The following is an 8,517-nucleotide window of genomic DNA, read 5'->3' as shown; positions in this document are numbered from 1 at the left end:
AATCCTGTTTGGTGTTGAAAGACTTTTATAACCTAGCCCCCTTCCCTGACCTCAGTCTTCTTCCACTTTATTCCCCCACATGTAGTCTTCAATCCTTTGATACTGACCTTGCTCTTCCAAGAACAAAGCACTTATCCCTAGGCTCCAGACATTTTCTCTTAACTGTCTTCCCTGCCTGGAAAGCTCTCCCTCCACATCTCTGACTTCTGCCTTCCCTGCCTTCCCTGGTCCCTTCTGCTTCAAGTCCTAACTAAAATCCCATTTTCTCAGGCCTTTCCACAAGGCCTTGTAATTCTACTGTCTTCCCTCTGTTGTTTATTTCCTATTTATCCTGTTTATGGCCTGTTTGCACATATCTGTTTGCTTATTATCTCCCCCATTATATTATTAGCTGCTTGAGGTCAGGGACTGTCTTTTGCCTTTTAATGTATTTGTACTCCAGCTTAGCAGTTGACTCAACATAGGCTTATTGACTGATTGGCACCTAAGAGAAATTACAAGTCTCAATCTCTAGTCAATAGAATTTTTTTTTACCTAACAATGCAAGGGAGATGAGTAGAAAGAGATATCTGAGTAAAAAATTCAATTAGATTTTACTATAAGGCTTACAGTAAGAAAAAGAGGGAACTCCTTACTCTATTGATTGGCTTCACTAGTGTATCAAACCCAAATAGAAACAGATCCTTGCAGGTCTATATTGAATTAGAAAACCGAAAGTTAACATTATCTCTGTTGCATTGTATTTTTATTCATGTTAAACATTTTCTCAATTACATTTTAATCTGATTTGAGGCATTCAGGAGTTTTGCAGCTGCTTGCCACAGAGTATGATTTCTCTTTGCTATAACAACAAGGCCCCGAAATAAAAGAAAAGAAAAACAAACTCACATTTAAGAAACATCCTTCAAAAGATATAGTTGATATTTAATACAAATAATTAAAACAGGTTACAGGTGATAAATTGAGCAATTAACTATAGTTAAGAAATCTCTGTTCAAACAGGAGATAAGTTTTAGGGAATTTTTCACAGATAAGTAATATCATACTTTTTTGTTTATTTAGCAAACTACTGTTAAAACCAAGATGCACTTTTTTAGTTTTAAAGTTAGTTACACTCCGTTTCAGTAACCTCTGCATCATCCTATACATCTCACTCTCCTTTACCTCTAATCAGTTTCAATTCTTGTCATTTGTACCTTCACATTTCTCATATCCAGCCTCTTTTCTCCACTCACACATCTACCACATTGGTTCGGGTCCTCACCATTTCTCACCTAAATTTTTGCAACAGCCTCCCTGCGTCAAGTATCTCTTGACTCCATTCCATTCTATATGCTGCTACCAAAGTAATTTTTCTTAAGTTTAGATCTGACCATATGGCCCCTCTACTCAAGGAAGAGAAAGGAATAAGCATTTTGATAGATCCTACAATGTGCCCAAGCACTGTGCTATGTGCATTAGAAATATCTCATTTGATCTTCCCAATAACCTTGCAAGGTAGATGCTGTTATTAATTCCTTTTACAGTTGAGGAAACTGAGGCCAAAGAAGGTTAAATGAATTGCCCAGGGTCGTGGCTAGTAAGTATCTGAGGCCACATTTGAACTCAGGTCTTCCTGACTTCCCAGGGTGCTCTCTATCTACTGTGCCACTTAGCTGCTGAAAGAATTACAATAATTTCCTGTTGCCTCTAGGATAAAATACAAACTCCACTGTTCAGTTTTAAAAGACTTTCACAAGTTTGTCCTAATGTTTACACTTTCATTGGACATTACTCCCCATTCTATACTCCCCAAAACAGCCAAATTGTCCTCTTTGTTCCTCACTGACATCTCCCTTCTCTGAACCTTTGTACTGGCTATCCCCCATTCCTGGAATTCCTATCCTTTTTACCTCTGCCTCATAGAGTTCTTTTCTGCCTTTAAGATGGATCTCAGATTCCATCTTGCTCCTGAAACTTTTCCTAATTTCCCCAATTGCTGGTATCCTCCCTCTCAAATTACATTGTATCATCCTGTCCATCATCATGATGAGCAACAACAAGCATTTAAGGGCTTGCTACATTAAAAGTGTTGTTTTAAAAAAAGAGAAAAGCAGGGGCAGCTAGGTGGTACAGTGAGTAGATCACCAGCCCAGAAGTCAGGAGGACCTGAGTTCAAATCTAACCTCAGACACTTGACACACTGTGTGACCTTGGCCAAGTCACTTAACCCCAATTGCCCTACCTTCCCCCCTGCAAAAATAAAATAAGAGAAAAGCGAAATCTTGTTCTCTCCAATCTTATTTTCTAATGCAAGGTAATATGCAAGCTACCACATACATACAATTGATATATGCAGTGTAATAGGAAGTAATCTTGAAGAAGAAAAGGCCTAGGGCAAGGTGAGAAATTGAGCTGAGTCCTTAAAAAAACACTAGGAGGCCAAGATGAGTTTGGAGAACATTCCAAGTATGAAGGACAGCAAATGAAAAGGCACTGAGTTGGAAACTGGGTAGGACTGTCACGTGCAAGGAAGGCAAGAATGCCAGGATCTCTTTATCTTAGAATATAAAGAGTGTAAAAAGACTGGAAAGCTAGGAAGGGTTTAGATTTTAAAAGACTTTAAATTCCAAAGTATTTCAGATTTGAAAGTGGAAGTAATAGAGAGCCACTAGAATTTGTTGAGAAAGGGGGTAACAACAATACTACTTGCCACTACTATGGCTGTGTAAGACCAACAACACCAGCACACAGGAGGGCTGCTAGCACAGGTTCTTTGATCTGCTTTTCTAAGGAAAGCAACTTTAAGGGGTTAACAATCTCACTTTGATCAAACATACATATATCATTCACTTAGTTCAGGGGAGAAAGTCAGCACCCCAAACTTCAGAGCAAATACAAACAGAGAAAATATAAACAGAACGAATAACACAAATCAACAGACAGGCTTCTAGCTGTCTGACCAAGACATTACATACATAGTTACCAGAGAGAGAGAGAGAGAAGCACCAACATCTGGGTTTTTCAAAGCTGGGGGCTCCTTAATGGCTACCCGGAGTCTTCACCCCAACACTCTTTCAATGAGCGAGCCCAAACAAAATACTAACCTCAGTGTATATATACCCTTTTTTAGGGTCAGAGCACTTCACTTCTCTTGAGGGCTTCACACCTCTTGAGGGTTTCCTACCTCTCACGACCTAACTAGCAAAAGGGTGTGGGCCTTCCTACAAACAAACGCAAGATTCAATCAAAGACAGTTGATTGCCTTAGTGCTGAGAAACACTCCAAAACAAAAGACAACAAAAAGTCCCACTTTACTTGCAATTACAGGGTGACAGAGTCACACCTAGTCTTAAGGAAAATTACTTTGGAAGCTGAGTGGAGGATGGATTGGAGTAGGAGAGAACTGAGTTAGAGAAACCTACCAACAAATTATTGCAAAGTAAAGATGTGAAGTGATAGGGCCAGCGAGGTGGCTCAGTGAGTAGAGCACTGGCCCTGGAGTCAGGAGGACCTGAGTTCAAATCCGGCCTCAGACACTTGACCCATGTACTAGCTGTGGGACCTTGGGCAAGTCACTTAACCCCAATTGCCCTGCCAAAAAACCAAACAAACAAACAAAAAAAAAAAGATTGAAGTGATGAGGACCTGTACCAGGGTAGTAGTGGCCATGAGAGTAAAAAAAAAAAAGGGAAACTGCATGAGAAATGTTGTAAAGGTAGAAATGAGAAGACCTGGGAACATATTGTATGTGTGGTATGAATGTGAGTGAGGAATGCAAAACAATACAGAAGTTACAAGCCTGGTGGTGCCCTCAACAATAATAGAGAAGAATGTGGCCAATGCGATACCCACAGCAGTTGCTATGAATATGCAGGTGTATTTCCACATTTGGATTGCAAAATATAACTTTGCTCAAAGAGGAAACCAAGACATTTATTCAAACACCAGAAAGACAAATCCACCACAGTAACAAAGAAGTTTATATACATTATCAATGCAGGGAGCACCACCATCCCCAAGCCTTCCCTCTGTTAGGCCTCCCCACAAATAGTCTCCCTTAGGCAAAATCACTCCCGCTGTCACTTATGCTAGGTGCTCTCTCACATGTTCTCTCTCTCTCTTTCCCACTTCCTGCTCCACCCATTTAGCAAACTCTTCCCACCACAGGTGCTATGTAACTCAGGCTCATGTGACTCAGGCTCAAAGCAGGTTACATAGGCCTATTAACGGATGGGAAAGATCTTCCCATTCCATTGTCAGTACAAGAAGTTGAGAAGAAAGAAGGGTTGGGGACTGGGGGGAGTTCTTTATTAGATATGATAAGTTCAAAATATCTCCAGCATATTCAGTTGAAGATGTCCAGTTGGCCCTTAGTAATATGAGGCTGGAGATTAGGAGAGGGATGCAGAGCTGGATAAATAGATCTGAAAATCATCTACATAGAGATGTTAATCCAATGCATGGGAGCTAATAAGATTACCAAGCTAGTATAGACAGAGAAGAAAATAGGACCGAGGGCAGACCACAGACCACAAATGGAGAATATGACCTGAATAAAGATTGTATTTAACTACTTTGTATGTATGTGTATTTATTAACTTTATGTTTATGCTATATAAACATAGATCTATTTATAGAGACACTTGTTTCTTCCCCCCACCCCCCATTTTACTGAAAGCTTGTATATAGGGATTGTTTGTTTTATGCCTGGCAGATAGTAGGTTCTTAATAAATAGTTGTTTAGTGATTAAGTGCCTACTATGTGCCAGATACTGTGCTAGGCACTGGGGATATAAATATAAAGAATGAAAGCATCCCTACCGAAAAGAAACTTACATTCTAATGGAAGGAAACAACTACAGTAAATATATATGTGTATATACATGCAATATATACGTAATGCATATATACATATTTGTGTGTGTGTGTGTATATATATATATGTGTGTGTGTGTGTGTGTGTGTGTGTGTGTGTGTGTGTGTATGTGTGTGTGTACCATATAAAGTAGAGGAGCAGCTGGGTAGAGCACCAGTGGCCCTGCAATCAGGAAGGCCTGAGTTCGAATGTGACCATAGACACTTACTAGCTGTGTGACCCTGGGCAAATCATTTAACTCTGTTTGCCTCAGTTCCTCATCTATAAAATGAAGCTGGAGTATCTTGGCTAAGAAAACCCCAAAATTGGGTCACAGAGACTCCAGACACAATTGAAACAACTCGACAACAACAACAAAAATATATAAAGTAAATGTAGGGTGGCGGATGGGCCCCGTTTATGTAGTGAGAACCATGTATGGTGAGGGGACTATCATTGTGTGGCTCTGAGGGAGGTAGATAGACACCTCTGGCCTCTTCTTTTTCCACCCTTCTCCAAAAAAGACATTCATTCCTGCCAGGAGAGGATGCATGAGGTTGGGTCCGAGGCCACTCTACTCTCCTTAGAGACAAGCTAGAATTATCTGTCTCTTAAATATTATTAATCTAGGGGATACCACTGGGTTCAATCTAATTTATTGCTTTCTCGTTTCTGGGGGAAAGGAGGACCAAAAGCTCTATATACACTTCCTACCAAATACTGGTTCCACAATGAACACACATGGTGGATTGTAAAGAAACCCATATATCCAAATCTTAGTAAAACAAAAATAAGAACAGGTATACATAGGAGAATATATACCAGACAATACTGAATGAAGAGAAGTATTTCATTGGGAGTGAGATAACTCAGCTTAATTAAAGGAAACTGTCCTTAATCTCATGGTGGAACTCATCTCAGTCTCTAGGAGAATAAGCTAGAGATAGGGACTTGATGAAGACTACTACCTTCTCTCATGTCTCTGTCTCCTTCTCCTTCTCCTCCTTCTTCCTGAAGTAGGGTTGTCCTAGTCCATCTTCTCTCTTGAAGATGGAAGCCAGAAGCTCCTGAATTGATTCAATGTTTGAGGAATCCCAAAGAGGACTTGAACCTTGATGAGTCTCAAAAGACTGTAGAAGACTGGCGCTTTCACCAACACTTCCTCACCCCACACAAAGGACAGGGCAAGGCCTTCATCTTTACCAATAAGGAAAGAGCACCATACCAGTGGGCTTTGGGATAGGGGTTACTTTCTCCCCTGGACTGAAACTCTTTGCAGTCCCTTGCAAAACTCATCTGGGGCAGGTCTAAAACCCATAAATGTGCTCTTTTTGGTGAAGGTATCACCACCGCAGCCGTGTGGAGTCTGCAGTCCCTGCCTCTCCTCCTCCTGACTCACCGCTGTTCACTCTCACCGAGGAATAAGTCAGTCAGAAAGCCCCGCTCCACCTCCCTGGCATTCAAAGACGCCAGCAGGACCCTTGTGGGGCCCGAAATGGCCATTCACCAGATCCAGATCACCCTCACCAGCTGCAATGTGAAATCACTCAAGAAAGTGTGTGCTGGCCTAGTTAGAGGAGCCAAAGAAAAGAACGTGAAAGTGAAGGGACCTGTTTGAATGCCCACTAAGACACTTCAAATCACAACTAGAAAAACTCCTTGCGGTGAAAGTTCAAAGACTTAGGATAGGTTCCAGATGAGAATCCACAGACACTTTATTGATTTGCACAGTCCTTCTGAAATTGTTAAACAGATCACTTCTATCAGCATTGAACCAGGTGTAGAAGTTGAAGTCACCATGGCAGATGCCTAACCAATCATCTCTTTTAACAAATTGATTAAAACTATTTAAAAAAACTGTAAATGTGCCACATAAATACAAATATCAGTGGTTTAAAACAAAGAGGATGATTTTTCTGGTGTCCCAAGCAACCAACTTTTGCTACTGTTGAAAGTGAAATAAAACAAATGCTCATTAACAATGCATGCAGTAGATGTGGCACAAAATGGAGGATCACCTTTTAAGGTACTACAGCAGAAAAAAATACCTACATCCAAGATGTATAACACATGCAGTGAATATTCTTGATAGGGCCCCCTCCATTCCCTGGGCCTATTTTGTAAATAGGCAAGTCACCCAGGCTCTCAATTACATTATGTCTGATAGCTTTCCATCTTGTGAGTCCCTGGAATGATGAAAGCAGTCCTATCCTTGTCTTTCTTAGACGTAGAAATCTGGTAGTGTATACTAGTCCAAGATGAAAACCACTTGCTGCCTCGCAGACAATTGGAGCATCTTGCACTGGTGGCATAGCGTACTAGTCCACTTGGGTCTTTTTGTTCAAAGTTTGGTAGTTAACACACATCCCTATCTTTCCATTTTTCTTAGGTACCACTACTGTGGGTGATGCATAAGGGCTGCTGGATTCCATAATGATGCCATTAGCCAGCATTTCTTTGAGACGGTTTCTGAGCTCTTTTATCACAGAGTCCTTCTAGATCTTTCTCTGGTCAGGAATTAGTGATCCAGAGTCTATGAATTACACCTGGAATACATCCTTCATCACACTCATGAAATGAGAATGTGCCTATTCTCTTGCCGACTTGCAATCTCAACCTCGCCTTCCACTCATGTGGTACTGGGGAATCCCCAAATTCAGATATGTCAGGATTCATCACAGAGGATTAACAGTTGGGGCACCTGTGGTGTTCATGGAAACCTCTTGCCTCTATTTTCTTATAAGCCTCTGCACAATTTGCATGGATGGCCAAAGTGTGCAGGTGTTGGATCCCTGCTTATTTCTTATAGTATCCTGCTGGAATTTGGGGGGGAAGCAGAATTAGTTCAAATCAGTGCTGACACTCCAGTGAGTTTTAGAGGACATACAGGCTTATGTCAGGCTTTTATGCCTTCTATTCTCTTGGTCCTTTACCTCTCCAAAGAAAATAGTCCCGAACACTGCTCCATCTCTTACCTGAGTGTCTCATGTTCTGTGACTGTAACTCACCACAGGCTGTGCTATTGTCCTGCTTTGCTCTTGTGTTTCACTCTAGAGAAGGCCTGGAGCTTGCTGTGGCTGAGGTCTGTGGATTATATCAATCTCTGAAGCTCAGGAGTACCTGTCTCACCTCAGCCATTGTTGGCAATGGTTTCTGTGTCTGCATGGATCTGATGCTATCAACTATACATAGGAGGGTCATGTACCAAGCCCTAAAACAGTGTCTGCAGTGTAGTTTTTCCTGAATCTAAGGACCCACAATGAATATCTATATCAGGCTTTTCCCCTCCTTTGCTGCACAGTATTAGAGACAAAATTAGCATAAAGGTCTTCTGATCCACCCCCTCAAACATCTAAGCTAAAATTTGTATACATTCCTGCCAGATAACATCTGGTTATGCCTCTAAGAGGGTTTCACTGCCTTTGCAGCTAACCCTCTTAGGCTGACAGTTTCATTACTCTGCCCTTAGGCAGAGGCTTCCCAGTGTGCATTTTTGACTGTCTATCTCAAGTCTCCAAAGGCTGTTCTTCTGGGGCACATGGTTCCTGTCCAAAGAAAATACTAATTTTAGTCCTTTGGTATTTTTATAGTAGCCTTAGCCACAGATGGAGTAGAGTTCTTAGATATAATTGTAACATGCATTCTCTCTGTAGGAATACCTCTTCTGATTAGAAGGAACT

The sequence above is a fragment of the Trichosurus vulpecula genome, chromosome 1 (genome assembly GCF_011100635.1).
Source record: "Trichosurus vulpecula isolate mTriVul1 chromosome 1, mTriVul1.pri, whole genome shotgun sequence".
In the NCBI taxonomy this organism is placed as follows: Eukaryota; Metazoa; Chordata; class Mammalia; order Diprotodontia; family Phalangeridae; genus Trichosurus; species Trichosurus vulpecula.
The sequence above is the reverse complement of the archived record's forward strand: the minus strand, read 5'-3'. Positions refer to the sequence as shown.